General features: G+C 46.0%; 1 protein-coding gene across 1 annotated transcript in view; it reads right to left on the reverse strand.

Moving 5' to 3' along the window:
- The window catches only part of LOC104305109 (contactin-6), a 203,351-nt gene extending 198,506 nt beyond the window's left edge, over window positions 1-4,845 (reverse strand). Inside the window, exon 1 of the mRNA XM_009905929.2 lies at window positions 4,219-4,845. The gene's annotated coding sequence lies outside the window, so the exon portion shown is untranslated. The remainder of the gene's footprint in view (window positions 1-4,218) is intronic.
- Window positions 4,846-18,466: the final 13,621 nt, after the last annotated feature.

Genomic DNA, 18,466 nt, shown 5'->3' on the forward strand with positions numbered 1-18,466 from the left:
AGTGAGTCACTGAGAGCTGGAACCAAAAAACAAACAGGAAAAGGCAAAGAAGAAAATATGCCAATAACTTGTAACCTGATTAAATGTTGCCTGGCTGCTGCTAGCAGTACAGAACAGGCATCATCTGTCTCCTGCTCTCATACAGAGCACAGAAGCTGCTGTCCTCCTGAAAATCCAATCATGAGCAAAGGCTGAGAGACCTGTGCCTGTTTAGCCTGGAGAAGAGGCAGACCCAGAGGGAATTTTCTCAATGGTCAGCAAAAGCCAGAGGGTGGGGGACAAGAGGATGGGGTCAGACTCTTTTAGGTGGTGCCCAACAACAGGACAACGGACACAAGTTGGAAGAAAGAAAGTTCTGTCTGAACATGAGGAGAAAATTCTTTGGTGTGAGGGTGCTGGAGCCCTGCAGGAGGCTGCCCAGAGAGGTGGTGGAGTCTCCTTGTGTGAGGAGATTCCAAAACCACCTGGACATTGTGACCGTGGGCAAGCTGCTGTGGGTGCCCTGCTTTAGTTGGGGGGGATTGGACTCCACCTCCGAAGGTCCTTCCAGTCCTCACTATGCTACTCTTATATGTGAGTGCCAATCATTCACTGATTTGTACATTTCCTTCTTCAGATGACTCAAGTCAGGTCTTATTCCATGACCTTTTGGACCTTCACACACAGAGGTGTTGCAAGTGAAGTCCTTTACGTCTAAATGAGAGAGGAGGCAACCATGGAACGAGTCAGCTGGAAGCTGCCCAAACTCAGGTGAGACCATTTTAAGAGGCTGTTTCTCCTACTCTGCCTTCCTATGCTTTCTGAAACTGTTCAAGCTGCCTGGGAATAAATCTTGGGAGATTTCAGTATCTAGATGCACCAAAACACTCCCATGGGCAAGTGTCAGCACTCAGAGACAACAGTGACCACAAGCAAGAGTCTGGAATGGGGACACACTCACTTTAGGCTGAAGTGGAGGTGAGTTACTTGATTCAACTCAGCAGTGAAGTCAAAGGGCTATTGAGGCATTAGTAAAACATGCTCTACTGAAAAGAAACCAAAACTAGGCCCAAAAGCAGGTTTATAAGGCAAATGGACTGGGCTTAGGGTCTTTAATTACCTTAATTAACTCTTTGATTGTGATTGGACAACTCTACAGCTCCTGAGCAAACAAGTAAAAACAACTTTTGCTCTCAGGAGTAAAAGCAGCAGTGCTGACCTCTGATGCTGACTGACCAGGCGAAGAAAGCCAGGGCTGGGGGTGCTGCAGCTAGGCTTGAGTCCACAAGGAGCTTCTGGAGGGAGAGGAGATGGAGCTGTGAGCAGAAAGGTATGGCAAAACTTGTTGTTTTTTTCTCTCTACCTCACTCTGGTGATGCTAAAACCTTTGGAATGGATGTGTGCAAGTCCTCATGTTTGATCATGTGCTAGCACTTTATGCTAGCATCTTGCTAGCACTTTATGCTGACCTGGGTCTGTTTAGCACTAAGAATTGTTTCGGTTGGAGAAGAACTTAAAGGTCATTGAGATCATGGCAGGCCATATCTCTAGTGCTTTGTCTCAGGCTGTGTGTGGTTGTTTTCCAGGCAAGATGGAGAATTGTAAGTGCAATATCCTGGCCTGTTTTGCTAGATTTTTTGGTTTAGGTTTGATTTGCCATGATTAAGCTACTTGGAGCTATTTGGTTCTCTTGTTAATGGTGTCATGGTTTTGGTGGTGTTTCTGTTTGGGGTTTTTTTCCCTATGCATACCCTGCACTTGTAGAAAAGCTTTGTGTAAGTAAGAGAGAGTTGAAGTCTGCTGGTTGATGAATGGAATTAAGGTCATCTCATCATCTAAGCAGTGATGTGCTCCAACACAATAGGGGTTTTTGTGTCTCAGAGATGATAACTGCCAGAGCAGGTACTTGGATTTGTAAACCTGTGCCTGAAGTACTTTGTGGTTTCACTTCTCAGAGATTGTCTCTTACCTAGGAAGATCGAGCTGTGAGTTTGCCCACGCACATAGTCATGATCAGCTTTGAGAGGAGCTTTTGGTCTGAAGAAATAAAGGGCTTTTTGAGGCAGACTTTCTGGTGCTGGTCCTCTGTAAGAGCATTCCCTGTAAGTCTGCTCCTCCACAGAGGTCAGGGGGCTTGGCTGCACCTGTGGTAGTTTCAGTTTCATTTGCTTCCAACTGAGCTGGTCTGGCAAAATTAATGCTGGGGGGGAAATTTCAACCCACCACAGCACCCAGGGGTAAGGCAGAAGGCTGTGGGCAAACAGGGCAGAATTAAATTGTTTTTTGTGCCTTGGCCTCCCTGAGCAAGCTCCATGCCAAGAAGGTGAGCAGCATCTAGCTGACCTCTGGGCAGGGGTTAGTAGAAGGCAACCTGTGGCATTCCTGTGGAATAAGCTCAGTCACAATTTTAAGCAAAAGTTGTGTTGTCTGCTAAAACAGTTTTGGGGTGGAAGGAAAATGTAAATGCCATTTTGAAGAGCTGATATATTTCATATACTCACAGGCCAAACACCTTTCTAATCAAACTTTCCTGCTCAAATACAAGCAGTGCTTCATGGCCACACCATGCAAATACAGAACTTCGTGTTCCAAGTCCCCTTGGGGGTGCTGGGACCTCGCTCTGGGGTGGAAATATTTGCTTCAACTGCAAGGAATTCATTTCCAAGTAGTTTATTATGCACCACAAACCTTTTTAACACTGCTCATGAAGCTGGAGGGAAAGAGAAAAGATGGATGTCTCCTATTTGATTTTTAAGCAATTAAGTTGTAGATTATTTGCAATTTTAGCCTTGGGGTGGAAGGTGAAACTTTTAGTACTTGGTGACCAGCAACTCACCAGCAGTTGGAACCTACAGTTGCATAGATTGGGGTGGTTTATTTTTCTTTCTTGTCCAGTACAATGTGGTACATAGTGGTTGCTAACTTTGCATAAGTAGGGTTTTGGAACTTTTTAGTGTCGTAAAACCTGTGAAGCAAAGACTCCTGGAATGTGAAACACTGACATAGTGCCTCTGGAGCACCAAAGCAAGAGCTGGCTGGTGAAGATGGGTTCTTTGTGGTGATGTGGTGCCTGGAAGGAGAAACACTGCAGGCTTTAGTTGCACACAAACACAAAACCCACAACAAAACTCCTTGAACTTGCAGAACTTTTCAAATGCTGAATGTGGAAGGAGGAATCTGACAATTCTCCTCTCTTTGAGGGAAGGGGAGGAGGAATTACCACTTCAGGGAAGCAAAAAGTGTGATTTTTAACTCTAAATAGCCATCTGAAGATGGTTGCAGTGTTGACAATAGGAGAGCTAACTGTTATTTAAATAGGCTGAAGAGTGGTGGCCTCTTGTTTAATCACTCAGACATGTAAGTGCTGAAGGCAAGTGTGAACACCGAGCCTGATGGTGCAAAAGCTGTTGGAGGAGACCTTTTACACATACACTAACCACCTGAATCAAAGTATTCACCCCTAAAGCACGATGGGAATATATGAGTTGAGGTAAAACACTTGTCAAGCAGCTGCTGACTTCTGGAGCCCCAGCCTTCCAAAACTTTCTGTAAAGTGTCCTTTAAAGCTGTGCCACACAGTGGGGAATAAATCACAACACAGGCACTAAAACTCTTGCAAATGTTTGGGTGCAAACCAATGAATGCTAAATATATGCTTTGATATATGTTTTTTTCTTTCAATTATTAAGCTGAGCAACAGGGGAAACTTTCTTTTCGAGACTGACTGACATTTTCCTGAAGATTTATGTTTGTTGCTTTTGCCCCTTCTGCTGCTAGATGTTAGAGGAGGCTCTCATTACCCACTTCACCTTATAACATGCTGTAGAAAGTCATATGAAAGTGCCAAAATTAGCACTGTCATGCTCTCTGTTGTCTGTTTCACTGCAGCACAGAGCTGTGATATACTCAAATCATATACCTGTGGTGTCTGTTACCAGCACAGTCTCCTGTGCTGTTGGACTCAGCCCTCACATGCATACAAATCCATTCTATACATTGGTGGTTGGTTGGGTGTTTTTTTTACCCTCTTCCATGAATGTATACATTTGGAGCATCAGCCATCTACAGACACGCAGCAGACATAAAGCAGCAAATTTTCTTCATTCTCTTCCCCTTATGCTAATGAAAATTACTGAGGAAGGCAGGCACCCCCTCCCCCCCTCCCCTCCAGAAAACGCAGCTCCCCCCCACCCCCCGGCATTATTCACATTGCAGCAGACAGCACAATTCTGTACTTACAGCTCTGAACAGTGAAATGTCTGAGGATCTTTACAATTTTCTGCAGAACTGTTTGGAGCTCTCAGCAAGCCACAGTGCTCATCGAGGCAGAACGGAGCCGTATGGAAGGTCTATGCAGCTGGGAGATAATGGAACTATTTTCCCAGCTGGGACTACAAGCCTTTTATCCACTGAGCATTGGTTGGCTCTTCACTGGTATTAAGCGTGAAATACACTGCTTGCCTGCTGTACTCCTGCTAGGACCCACACAATTAGGGCTGCAAGCGAGCAAACAGCTACTACAGTTTCTGCAGGCTCCCTATCTGCACATCTTGAGCGTGCAGAAAGCGGCTCTGCCGTGGCTCATCCTTGGAGGAGGCTGAGCGAGCGAAAGCGCAGCTGCCTTACGAGGAGCATGAAAGATTAAATGTGCTCTTGCTTTCTCTTTACGTGCAAATGTGAGCTCCTGTCAGGTAATCAGAAGCCTCTCCTCTTGAAAACTGGGTCAGTACTCGCTAGTTAGGTTTGGAACAAGGAGGGAAATGATTTTCGTTCAGTCCTGGGTCCCGCGGTCGCTTTTGCCTGAGCTCCAGCAGATTAAGCTCATAGGATGCAGGTCGGCAGTGGGATTACATCCCAGCACTGCCTGCCTGCAACGTTTAACTGCCCCTCCACATTTTACACATTCCAAAAATAAACAAGAGGTTGCAGGGGGGGAGGGAACACTTGCTTGTCTAAAGCAGCACCGACGCAAACCCTGATTGCATTGGAACTTCAAACCTCAGATTCCCTTTTTTGGTCCTGTCCTCTTGGGACTGCTAAAACCAAGATCAAAAGCAAAGCTCAGACAGGGGAATGCCTCTCTGTTAGTAAGCAAAAGTTATTTGTATTCACGGGGGATAGAAGTGGCAACGGCGGTTTGCAGAGTGCCTCCGCCAAGGAAAGTGCGGCAGTGTCACAGGCACCGCTTCACAACCCTTTAATGTAATCTCGGTGTAAATCCATTAGTTTGTAATGGGATTAATGGTCCTCCTGCCTGAGCAATGGCAAGCAGAGAGGAATGGGGAAGGCAGCTAGCAAAACCACAGCAGCACGCGGATGGCTTGAGTTAGAACCAAGCAATTCAATCAGCAAAAAGTAAGAGAGTTCCTTTTTCACTTTGGATTTTTCCTGGAATCATGGAATGGTAGGGGTTGGAAGGGACCTCTGGAGATCATCCAGTCCAAGCCCTCTGCTGAAACAGGGTCACCCACAGCAGCTTGCCCAGGATCACAATGCCCAGGGGAGTCTGGAATCTCTCCAAAGAAGTTGGCTCCAAAATCCCTCTGGGCAGCCTGCATCAGCAGTTGCAAAGCAAAGATGTTTGTCCTTAAGCTCAAGTGAAACCTCCTGTGTTCTACTTTGTACCTCTTTCCCTTGTCCTATTACTGGCTGCCACTGAGAAGAGCCCAGTTCCATTCTTATGACCATCACCCTTTGGATATTTCTATGGCATCTAGTTCTCCACCCATGAACTGAGAGCACACTGAAGCCATCGTTTGGATGTGGTGCTTGGGGATATGGTTTAGGGGTGACCTTTGCAGAGTAGGGTTATGGACCTCAGGTCATGATCCTGAGGGTCTTTTCCCATCTGAATGTTTCTGTGATTCTGTGATCTCTCCCCTAGTATCCAGCACAACCACTCCCCACACAGAACTTGCACCAGGAATTTGGTGGTGTCTCCTCAATGTCTCTGCCACAGTACTGATAATTTTTGGATGCTTCCTTCTTCCTCCTTATGTGGCTTGGCAATGGCTCAGTGCAGCATAACTGAGTCTCTGTGATCCTAGTTGGCCCACACAGAGGCATTGCTGAGTGGCAACGATGAGATTGCTCTTGAAGTGCACTTGAGTTAAGACAACCCTTGAAGAAAGGTGAAACAACAGTAACAGGAGACAGTGTGAAGATGTTGTTTTTGAGAAGAGAGGAGGAGGTTTCTATCATCCATCTTTAGAGATGGAAGGCTGGCTGAACCTGATTTGTCATAGAATGCTTTAGATTGGAAGGGATCTTTAAAAGTCATCTGGTCCAACCCTCCTGCAATCATAGAATCAATAAAGTTGGAAAAGACCTCAAAAATCATCAAGTCCAACCTGTCACCCAAGACCTCCTGACTATTAAACCATGGCACCAAGTGCCATGTCCAAACCCCTCTCGAACACCTCCAGGGATGGTGACTCCACTACCTCCCTGGGCAGCCCATTCCAAGGCCTAACAGCTCTCTCTGTGAAGAACTTTCTCCTCACCTCAAGCCTAAAGTTCCTCTGGCACAGTTTGAGACTGTCATCAGGCACATCTGCAACTAGAGCAGGTTGCTTAGAGCCTCAAACCTGACCTAGAATGGTTCCAGGGATGGGGCATCTACCACCTCTCTGGGCAACATATTCCAATGTTTCACCACTTTCATTATAAAAAGAAATTATGCTTGAGAGGTCTGGGTTCAACCCAGCACCCTTGGGGGGCTTTTTTTCATGACCTTGTAAACACCTCAGCTGTCTTGGTCTGCTCTTCATTTAGAATAGAATAGGCCGGGTTGGAAGAGACCTTCGAGATCATTGTGTCCAACCCATCATCCAACTCCATCTAATCAGCTAACCCATGGCACCAAGCACCCTGTCAGGTCTCCTCCTAAACATCTCCAGTGATGGAGACTACCACCTCCCTGGGCAGCACATTCCAATGGCAAATCACTCTCTCTATGAAGAATTTCTTCCTAACATCCAGTCTAAACCGCCCCTAGCACAGCTTGAGACTATGTCCTCTCGTTCTGGAGGGTAGAGAGGCTCTGCAGAGGGACCTCGACAGGCTGGGCAGATGGGCAGAGTCCAACGGCATGAGATTGAACACATCCAAGTGCCGGGTTCTGCACATTGGCCACAGCAACCCCATGCAGAGCTACAGGCTGGGGTCAGAGTGGCTGGAGAGCAGTCAGGTGGAAAGGGACCTGGGGGTGCTGGTTGATTGTAGACTGAACATGAGCCTGCAGTGTGCCCAGGCAGCCAGGAGGGCCAATGGCATCCTGGCCTGCATCAGGAACAGTGTGGCCAGCAGGAGCAGGGAGGTCATTCTGCCCCTGTACACTGCACTGGTTAGGCTGCACCTCGAGTACTGTGTCCAGTTCTGGGCCCCTCAGTTTAGGAAGGAGGTTGACTTGCTGGAACGAGTCCAGAGAAGGGCAACAAGGTTGGTGAGGGGCTTGGAGTACAGCCCTGTGAGGAGAGACTGAGGGAGCTGGGGTTGCTTAGCCTGGAGAGGAGGAGACTCAGGGGTGACCTTATTGCTCTCTACAACTCCCTGAAGGGAGGTTGTAGTGAGGCAGAGGTTGGTCTCTTCTCCCTGGCAACCAGTACCAGAACAAGAGGACACAGTCTCAGGCTGCATCAGGGGAGGTTTAGGCTGGAGGTTAGGAGGAAGTTTTACACAGAGAGAGTGATTGCCCACTGGAATGGGTTACCCGAGGAGGTGGTGGGGTCGCCATCGCTGGGGGTGTTCAGGGCGAGGCTTGACAGGATGCTTGGTTGCATGGTTTAGTTGATTGGGTGGTGTTGGATGATAGGTTGGACATGATGATCTTGAAGGTCTCTTCCAACCTGTTTTTTTTCTATTCGTTCTGGTTCTGGTTGCCTGGGAGAAGAGACCAACTCCCGTCTGTCTACAACCTCCCTTCAGGTAACTATAGAGAGCAATAATGGTCTGCCCTGAGCCTCCCCTTAAAATGGGGACAACAGGATGTGCATTGGAGTGCCCAGCATCCTTTGGCAGCCCCATGGGGCTGCTATGGTGAGTGCTTCCCTCCTGCTTCAGAGCTCTCCTAGCCATCCTCCTGATTAACATAAACAATTTCACACTTCCATCGTGTGAGCTTCTCAAATGAGCTTTACCGACAATTAATTAAGCCTTGCAGCACCTTCTAAAGTAGATAGGCATTATAATTAGCAGTTCTATTTTTAATTAGGAATAAAATTTGAAATGGAATTTTAGGTAATTCCTCATTAAAATTTTTTTTTCTTCTGTTAAATAATGTCAGAGGCTTTCTCCAGGTTGTATGAAGAGTAAATAGACCAAGAGTCACTTACAAAAGATTAACTCAAGCTTCTCATTACCAGTTTGAAAACTGGGCTGCAGCAAGAGAAGCAGAGCCAGCAGGTTGAGGGAGGTGACTCTCCCACTCTACTCCATGCTGGTGGAACCCCACCTGGAGTACTGTGTCCAGTTCTGGAGCCTCTATTACAGGAAGGATCTGGAGGTGCTGGAAGGTGTCCAGAGAAGGGCCACGAGGATGAGCAGAGGGCTGGAGCTCCTCTCCTATGTGGACAGACTGAGGGAGTTGGGGATATTCAGTCTGGAGACAAGAAGGTTCTGAGGAGACCTAATTGTGGCCTCCCAGTAAGTGTTGGGGGCTACAAGACAGCTGGGGAGGGACTTTTGAGGGTGTCAGGGAGCGATAGGACTGGGGGGTGGGGGGGGAATGGAGCCAAACTAGAAAAGGGGAGATTCAGATTGGATGTTAGGAAGAAGTTGTTCCCCATGAGGGTGGTGAGAGACTGGCACAGGTTGCCCAGGGAGGTGGTGGAAGCCTCATGCCTGGAGGTTTTTGCAGCCAGGCTGGATGTGGCTGTGAGCAACCTGCTGTAGTGTGAGGTGTCCTTGCCCATGGCAGGGGGTTTGGAACTGGATGATCCTTGAAAGTCTCTTCTAACCCTAACAATTCTAATTCTAAAATCTAAGCTTTTTAGGCCGGGGCAATTGATTTTGTTTATGCATTGGCTGCCTAACAAGACTGTATGGGAACAGAGCATCTCAGATGCTGAAGGAATGAATGCTGTTAAAACATTCCCATTTCACCTGGGAATGAGTGCAAACATTTTGGAAATGCCCCTTCTGGAGGTTCATTCAAGAGTTCATGTGTTCATTCAGGAAGAGTGCAACACTTCAGTGTCTGAATTTTGAACTTCTGAACCTCTGATTTCTCTTTTTCTTGAAACTTGTGAAGCTCTGATGCAGATTTTTCTGAACTATGTTATAGCTTATTGAAGATTATGCCTTCATCTCCTTGAAACGACACAGAAAGTGATGATGAAATTGAACACCGAGCCAGCCTGTTCCCCAAGGTCAGGATAAAACATGGCGAAGTTACCAAAGACGTTGTGGGTTTGCCTAATTTTCTTTCAGCTTGTGTAACCTCTTTTAACTTCTGAAACCTTGCCATGTTCCCAGCACTCAGAAGTCCCTTACACAAACCTTTTTAACTGTTAAACCTTTGTGCTACTCCTCTAGCAATCTGTGGTGAGAGTTGACCATCCTCAGTGGTCTAGGATGGGGCTCCAGTTACCCTAAAATCTGGCTTGGGATTACAAAGTGGCCAAAGTTTCCCCTGTTCAGAGTGAACTGCACAAAGTCCTTGCTTACCTTTCATGACCCTGTGGTCGGCTAAAGTTAGCTTGGAGATAGGATCTGGTCTATAAACTAGATGGCAGAGTCTGGAGCATGAGCTGGAAGAGAGAAGTGAATTAACCAAGGCGTTTCTTGTGAAAACTTGGCTGGGGAAAGATCTGGAAGATCCTTTCTGTTCTTTTTCCTCTGTAAAAGTTGGAGATGCCTTCAGATGATACATGTGGGGGTTTGTAAGAGCTGTCACTGCACCTTCAAAAGGAGACAGAGCTTTCCAGCTTACTGCTGACTTCTGGCTGTGTCAGTTTTTCTCTCTCTCCTCCAGACAGGGTAGATAAATCCAAGATGTCTTTAGCAACATTTTCAAAGTGAGTTAGATCAAGGACTGATAGGATCTAGACTCTTCCCACTGTGCTCAAACAGCATCTTGTCCTTGAGCTAGTCCCTGCCATCACAAAGGCAAAATTTAAGACCCAGGATGAAACCCCTTTGAACAAAGGGATGCGATCAGATCCTATGAGGGGCTTTATTCAGGCAGTGCCACCTACTGCTTCCAAGCTTATTTATTAAACAACCTAAATTGCTGCTTGGCATTTACACTGTGCACAGGGTTTCAGTTACTCCAAAATCTTAAATCATCTTTATGAACCCAGAAGCACTGCTCAAGATTGAACCTGAGTTTTGCAAGGCTTACCCAGGAATCACTCCAGAGGCAAAACTGCTGGGCTTGAGTTGCTAATTAAATAGGTTTGGATACCAGGGGCTCTACTACAGTGTGATGTTGGAGAATGTCCATACTTAAAGCTGCTGCTGGCTACCTTTGTAGAAACTCCATTTCTGTGGACTGCCTGCAGGTAATTACTTTTTAAATTATTGGCTTAGTTTCCCCTCAGTCCTGTTAGACATATTCCAAAATAAATTGCAACATGTAGTAATTGCAAAGTAAATGCCAGGTGAATGCACCTCTGCAACTGTTTTGAGAGAGGAATAAGCTAGGGCCACTGCACATTCACACAGCTTTGTCTTGTGATAGTCCTGAAAGTGTTGTCAGATGTTGGAAACCATGGACAATGGAAACTGAGAGGGGAAGAGAAAAATAACCCATAATAATTCACAAGTTAAAATGTGCTCTGAAGTTTGTTGAGCTACTGGATAGGTTGGGTAGCTGAGCACTGTAGGCATTGGTGAGTGATCTGACCTTGCATAGAAGAGGCCTTGAAATCACACAGAAAAATCACAGAATGGTAGGGGTTGGAAGGGACCTCTGAAGATCATCTAGTCCAACCACCCTGCCCTGGCAGGTTCACCTAGAGCAGGTTGCACAGTGTCCAGGTGGGTCTTGAATGACTCCAGAGATGGAGAGTCCACTACCTCTCTGTGCAGTGCATTGCAGTCAACCCTCTGAGCAAAGAAGTTCCTCGTCGTGTTTAGATGGAGTTTCCTATGTTCAAAACTGGATTATTGAACCCTGAATTCCTCACAAAGTCTGCTGCCAGAGCTGGGCTGTTCCCTTCCAGAGAATGATAGCTATGGAAACTCAAATAAAACCAACCCACCCACATTTTTGATGACTTGTTAGCAAGAGCCTGCTACTAGGACAGGAGGTGGTATGGTCACTCCAGCAATGAACTGCTGAATTATTGAAGACTGATAATTAAAGGCAGTGCCTTACTACTACCTGATCTAACCACTCAATGAGATTGGCCATTTTTACACTGTGTTGCTCTCTATACAGTGAGAAACATCTTTAGAAGCCTGATCAGCTCATAGACCTGGACTGAAGAGAAGCTCCCCACTTCAAACAGTTACTACAAGACATGTGTTCTCTAACTGAGTTATTAACTCCATTGCTGTCATTGCTGGTGGGGGGGTTGGAGCATAATCCCTATAAGAAGAGGCTGAGGGAGCTGGGGTTGTTTAGCCTGGAGAAGAGGAGGCTCAGGGCAGACCTTATTGCCATCTACAACTACCTGAAGGTAGGGAGGTTGTAGCCAGGTGGGGGATTGGTCTCTTCTCCCAGACAACCAGCACCAGAACAAGAGGACACAGTCTCAAGCTGCTCCAGGGGAGGTTTAGGCTGGATTTGAGGAAGAAGTTCTTCCCAGAAAGAGAGATTGGCCATTGGAATGTGCTGCCCAGGGAGGTGGTGGAGTCACCATCGCTGGAGGTGTTTAAGATGAGACTGGCTGAGGCACTTGGTGCCATAGTTTAGTTGATTAGGTGGTGTTGGGTGATGGGTTGGACTTGATGATCTCGAAGGTCTTTTCCAACCTGGCTAATTCTATTCTATTTCCTCAGCCTTCTGGAAAGAGGAAAAAAATTTGCTCTGGAAGAAATGTTAACTTGTTTGTTTGTTTAAAGTTTGGGGGTTTTTTAGTTTATTTTTAATCAGCATTTTGCTCTAACCAGGCAACTGGAGAGAGCCTAAAGCCTCAGTAGTATGTCTTCCCTGTATGTTTTTAGCACTGTGGAAGAATGGTAATGAAGACAAACTAAAGTAATCTGTAGGAAATGTACCTCCATGTAGAATAGGTATTTCTTCTGTAGCCTGTAGATTTTGATTTACCTTGGGAAAGGGAAGAAAGTGGAAGAAAAGGGATAAAAAGTATCTCCAGGTTTAACATAATCTGTCTGAACACGGTGTACATTTAGTTGTCTTTTTGGTGAGCATAAAAAGACAATTAAAAGTGGTGAGGCTACTGGTCTGAAACACTAGATCTGCTGAAGCATCAGAATTTGACTATTTCATTCCTTGTTTGTATTCTGCAAAACTCTTTCCTCTGTCTTCACTTCAGCCTTTGTCTCCTCCTCCTCTATGAGGAGGTCATCTAGGTTTGTTTAAGTCTCCCTTGAAACGGAGAACTAAAGTTAGAGTAGCAACTGAACAGAGATAGTCATAGACCTTGCTCTTGTTAAAGCTTTGATAACACACAGAGACTAATTGCTTTCCAGCTACAGACCCACTAATGAACACACACCCCAAGGTAGAAAACAGGTCTTGTGAACCCTTGAGCTGGCACCACACACAAACAAAGAGGGAAGGAAACCGTTCAGCAATGCTGTTAGTCCTTATGTTCAAGGGCCACACTGATCTCTATCTGTAGAATAAATGTGAAGGTTTAGTGGGTGTTAATCCTTGCAAAATGTTCTGCTTATTAATGATTGCTCCAGCAAAGGTGACCTCTGGAGCCATGAGTAATGGTCTGAGCAGAGTGTAAATGGCTCCTGGGCTTTCACCTGCTCTCTGTTCTTCTCTGATGCCATTTCGCTTTTGCCACGTGGTGATGGATTTGAAAACTTTTTGTCCTCTACAGATACCTGGTTCTGAGTGTGGGGGTGGGAAATGCTCCAAATCAATACCTGTGAGCTTATCTATAATGGAACTGGAAGCTCTTTAACCCCAGGACTGGAATGTCAGGCCCGGTTGGAGATAACCGGACAAGGAAATTTTAAAAGTATTAGCAGAAACAAGAATGAAGGCTTCTATTAAAGTTGTTTTTGATACACTGGCAGTGTTATCAAATGTGATTTCTGTTTTGAAAGCGTAGCCAGGTGCAACCTCTGCTGAACAGCCTTCTGTGTCTAGGCAATTCCAGTGTTCTTAGTGATGGGGATACTTCTTAATGCCCTCGGAATGGCTTTGTGGCCAACTCCTGTATGATTTTCTATTCATAGCAATTGTGGTGGGTTGAAGCTTCCCCCCAGCATTACCTTTGGCAGACCAACTCAGTTAGAAGCAAATGGGAGCTGTATTTACAAGCAGAATAGAATAGAATGGAATTAACCAGGTTGGAAAAGACCTTTGAGATCATCGAGTCCACCCTATCATCCAACACCATCTAATCAACTAAACCATGGCACCAAGCACCCAATCCAGTCTCTTCCTAAACACCTCCAGTGATGGTGACTCCACCACCTCCCTGGGCAGCACATTCCAATGGTCAATCACTCTTTCTATGAAGAACTTCTTCCTAACATCCAGCCTAAACCTCCCCTGACACAGCTAGAGACTGTGTCCTCTTGTTCTGGTGCTGGTTGCCTGGGAGAAGAGACCAGCCCCCACCTGGCTACAACCTCCCTTCAAGTAGTTGTAGAGAGCAGTAAGGTCTCTCCTGAGTCTCCTCTTCTCCAGGCTAAGCAACCCCAGCTCCCTCAGCCTCTCCTCATAGAGCTTGTGCTCCAAACCGCTCCCCAGCTTTATTGCCCTTAAAATCTGCAGCCTACAAGGGAATGCAAAGAATATGTACAAAATAGACAGCATTTACATTATTATACAGATATTTACAATTAATAAATAGCACAAGCACCCCTCTGGCCAAGGTCCAGGAGAAGCTACTAGCTTCTCCCTCCCTTATCTCCCTTACCCCCCGGAACAAAAGGGACAAAGAGAAAGGAGCAGAGAAGTTAGACTTAGCCGTGGCCAGCTGATAAGCAGGTTATCTCTCTTGAGTGAAGCAAAACAGCCAGAAATCAGAAAAGAAGAGAAAAGAGAAGAATTGCTATGGTACAGCTCCTCTTATTCTAGATAGTTACCCAATGAATGTGTTTAGAATAATCTTTTGCTTTCCTTTTCACACCCATTAGTGTTTTATTTCTGTTTTTTCTACTTTTCTGCTCAAAATATGTAACTAAAGTTGAAAGGCATAGCCTAAAACCACCACAGCCATATGGCAGACTTGCTTATCCTTTTGTTTTCTTCAGGGTCTCCTACAGGATGTGTTGTTTTGGGTTTTTTTTGGGTTTTTTTGGTTTGTTTGGGGGAATTTTCCTTTTTTCTGGGTGGTGGCTGTTGTTGTTTTTTAAGGGGGGGCGGGGGGAAGCCACCAGTTTTGTGTTTTGTGCTTCCAGTCTTTTAGGGTCATACCTTTGTGGATGTGAAGCATCAGATAAGTGGGTCACTTTTCACATTGATTTTCCTCAAGGGAGAGGGGGGAAAAAACCTAGAAGAATAGAGTCTGGGATTTACAATGAGCTTTCATTACTGCACCTCACAATTCTGCTAAATGGTCACTGGATCAATGTCCACTGTCTGTGCTGCGTGGAGGAGAAGGCTACAAAGACATTACCGGCTGTAAGTATAGGGTACTAGATGTCACAGAATGGCTATCAGCTGGAGGTAGTCATTCAGCTTGTGAGAGAAAGAGCTTGGAAAACTAGACTAAAACAGAATAATTCACAAAGCCTCTCAATTTACAGAACTTAGTGTAGCTCCACTTTAAGTTGCTCCTTTCAAGGATGCCTTTCTTTTATCTAATACTTGGCATGGTGTTCAGAGGTTGTGCTTTGCAGAAGGGCTTGCAGATGTTGCCTCTGCCCTCTGCAGACACATCTCTGTGGACTGACATTTTAGTGCAAGCAGAAGATCACCTCCTGGTGGCACTGCCACTCTGTTCCCCACATTTCCCATCATTTTCATGAGGCTGATTCAGTTTCTGTAACATCACCTAATAACAATTGTCTTCAATGCATTTGTTTTCCTTGGGTGTTCATATTTCTGCAAGTCCACAGTGACTCTTCCATCATTACTTGTGTCCAGTTCTGGGCCCCTCAGTTTAGGAAAGATGTTGAGTTGCTGGAAGGTGTCCAGAGAAGGGCAATAAGGCTGGGGAGGGGTCTGGAGCACAGCCCTGTGAGGAGAGGCTGAGGGAGCTGGGGTTGCTTAGCCTGGAGAAGAGGAGGCTCAGGGGAGACCTTCTTGCTCTCTCCAACTACTTGAAGGGAGGTTGTAGACAGGCAGAGGTTGGTTTCTTCTCCCAGGCAACCAGCACCAGAACAAGAGAACACAGTCTCAAGCTGTACCAGGGGAAATTTAAGCTGGAGGTGAAGAGACAGTTCTTCCCAGAAAGAGGAATTGGCCATTGGAATGTGCTGCCCAGGGAGGTGGTGGAGTCACCGTCCCTGGAGGTGTTCAAAAAAGGATTGGACGTGGCACTTGGAGCCATGGTTTAGTTAGTCATGAGGTTTTGGGTGATAGGTTGGACTTGATGATCTCTGAGGTCTATTCCAACCTTATTGATTCTATGATTCTGTGATCTTTAAGGTCCTTTCCAAACCAAGCCAGAGCTCCCACAGAGCCAGAGGTGGATAAGTAGATTAAAGCCAGAAAACACGTTCACTTCTCAACATCATTTTTGGATCCTTTAAACTGTTCAGGCTCCCTTCTCAGCACAGGAAGGAAATGCTGGGTGTAAGCTTTAAAATGTATTCATCTTCAGCAGTGGCAGCTCTACAAACTCCAGCCAGATGAGACTGTGCTCTGCTTACTGTTAGCAAAATACACCTAGAAGCCTTCAAGCACCGTTGCTCCTCGTTGTCCTTCCTTATTACTCAGGTTCCTTCATTTTAAGCTTGACATTGATGTGGGTGGTATTAGATCAGTGTAAAGGAACAATTTAACCAGCTCCAAAGGTTTATCCAGCCAGCTGGTGTCCACAGGGTTTGCCATCTCTGCCTTTAATACGCTTTGATCTAATTGGAAAGGGGAAGAGTGGAGTTTGTGGCAGAAGATTTGCTGTTCTATTGGGTCCTCCTCTAGCTAACCAGTACATAAAAATCCACTTCTTAAAAACTTCTACGTGAGAAGAGTGGAAGGAATTTTATAGATCTGGTTTTACTGCAGAAAATGTAGTTATTTGGAGATCTCAGAAGCTGTAAACCTCCAGCTAGGTTTTTACAGTGCTGGCTAAGCTCAGACAAATTAATACATCACGGGGTTTTTGTGGTAGTTATTTCCTCCCCCCCCATCCTTCTTTGGGCTGTGTTTGCAGACACTTTTCATTCAGGTTATTATTATTTTAATTTCAAGTGGCAAACAGAAAGCATTCCTCTTTCCAGCTGTAGCTGGAATTAATGAGAGGAACATAATATTCCGACAGGGCTCGTCTGTACAAAGTCACTCGTGAGATGCTTCGCATAGAAATCTCCTCCTGTTTTGACACGCTGGCTTCTTGTTTTCTGACAGTGCTGTAATTTGCTTTAAGAATCGTTTCTGTCATCTCCCAAATGTTTCTTGTGTGGCATTGGATAGGAAGAATCGAACTTTGCCAAGTTCTACCAACCTTCATGATGAAGAGGAAGAGATCTGAAGCTGGTGAGGGGTTTGGAGCACCAGCCCTATGAGGAGAGGCTGAGGCAGCTGGGGTTGCTTAGCCTGGAGAAGAGGAGGCTCAGGGGAGACCTTCTTGCTCTCTGCAACTACCTGAAGGGAGGTTGTAGCCAGGTGGGAATTGGTCTCTTCTCCCAGGCAAGCAGCACCAGCACAAGAGGACACTGTCTTTAGCTGTGCCAGGGGAGGTTTAGGCTGGATGTTAGGAAGAAGTTCTTCATAGAGAGAGTGATTGCCCATTGGGGTGGGTTGCCCAGGGAGGTGGTGGAGTCACCATCATTGGGGGTGTTTAGAAAGAGACTGGATGGGGTGCTTGGTTGCATGGTTTAGTTGATCAGGTGGTGTTGGGTGATAGGTTGGACACAATGATCTTGAAGTTGTCTTCCAACCTGGTCTGTTCTATTCTTATCTCTTTATCAATTTCTCCCTCAAAGATTAACTTGATTAAAAACTACACTCTCTTGAGGCAGACCACTGCTGCTGGTTAGAATGAAGTTGGGTAGGTGAGTGTTTGTATCACACAAGACCATCTCCTATTGCTGTTGCCTGGTAGGATGATCATAAGAGGTCCTGTAATCAAGGATCAGTCAGGCTTTACTTTTCAAACCCCTAACCCCAGCTGGAGCAGCTGTGTCCATTTTTAGTGCCCCCAGCATAAAAAGCACATTGAGCTGTTGAAGCTGGTCCAGAGGAGGCCATGAAGATGATCAGAGGGCTGGAGCACCTCCACTAGGGGGACAAGCTGAGACAGTAGGGCTTGTTCAGCCTGGAGAAAAGAAGGCTCTGGGGAGACCTTAGAGCAGCCTTCCAGTACCTGAAAGGGGCCTACAAGAAAGCTGGGAAGGGACTTTTTACAATGGCTTATAGTGATAGGATGAGAGGGAATGGATTGAAGCCTGAGAAGGGCAGATTTAGAATGAATATTAGGATAAAATTCTTTAAAATAAGAGTGGTGAGGCACTGGAACAGGTTGGCCAGGGAGGTTGTAGAGGTTCTCTCCCCGGAGGTGCTCAAGGCCAGGCTTTGAGCAATCTGATCTAGTGGATGATGTCCGTGCCCAGTGCAGGGGGGTTGGAACTACATGATCTTGAAGGTCCTTTCTAACCCAAATCTCCAGGGAGAAGGCATCCACAACCTTTCTGGGCAACCTCTTCCATATTGCACCATCTGATTTCCATGAACTCCTTAAAATGACCAATTTAGCCCATTCTCAAAATATACTCTTACTCAGATGTTTCCCAGCAGCTTGACACCCCATCCCTCTTCCCATAACACTGGCAGCTGTGTAAATCTTTGTCCAGACAGCCCTTTCCCCAACCAAACCTTGAGGCATCTTTCAACTGTGCAACGGCTTTTTATCAGACTATTAAAAGTAAATTATGCAGGCTTCGTGCCACACAATCAAATCTCTGCTTGTTAAGCATTTAGTGCCAGTGATCAACCCCCCAAAATGTCAGAAAGGTTACAGCTGAGCTGTGTTACCTGCATGGAATAAAAGCTTGTCTGGCGGGCAGCTCCACGGTTTCATCTACAGAATAAAACAATTAGGTGAAACATCCACTTGGAAACTCTGGAGCTTCTTCCACACCACTGCAGTGGCAAAGCCTGTGTGAGGACATGAGGGGTGTTTGATCCTTTTGTAGCCTGTTTTTCTCTGTCCAAGGTGGATTCTAGACCTTTCATTTTGGTTTTGACATTGAGCACTGAAATCCAGAGACTGCTTTGCCAGCAGGA

The sequence above is a fragment of the Dryobates pubescens genome, chromosome 1 (assembly GCF_014839835.1).
Source record: "Dryobates pubescens isolate bDryPub1 chromosome 1, bDryPub1.pri, whole genome shotgun sequence".
NCBI lineage: Eukaryota > Metazoa > Chordata > Aves > Piciformes > Picidae > Dryobates > Dryobates pubescens.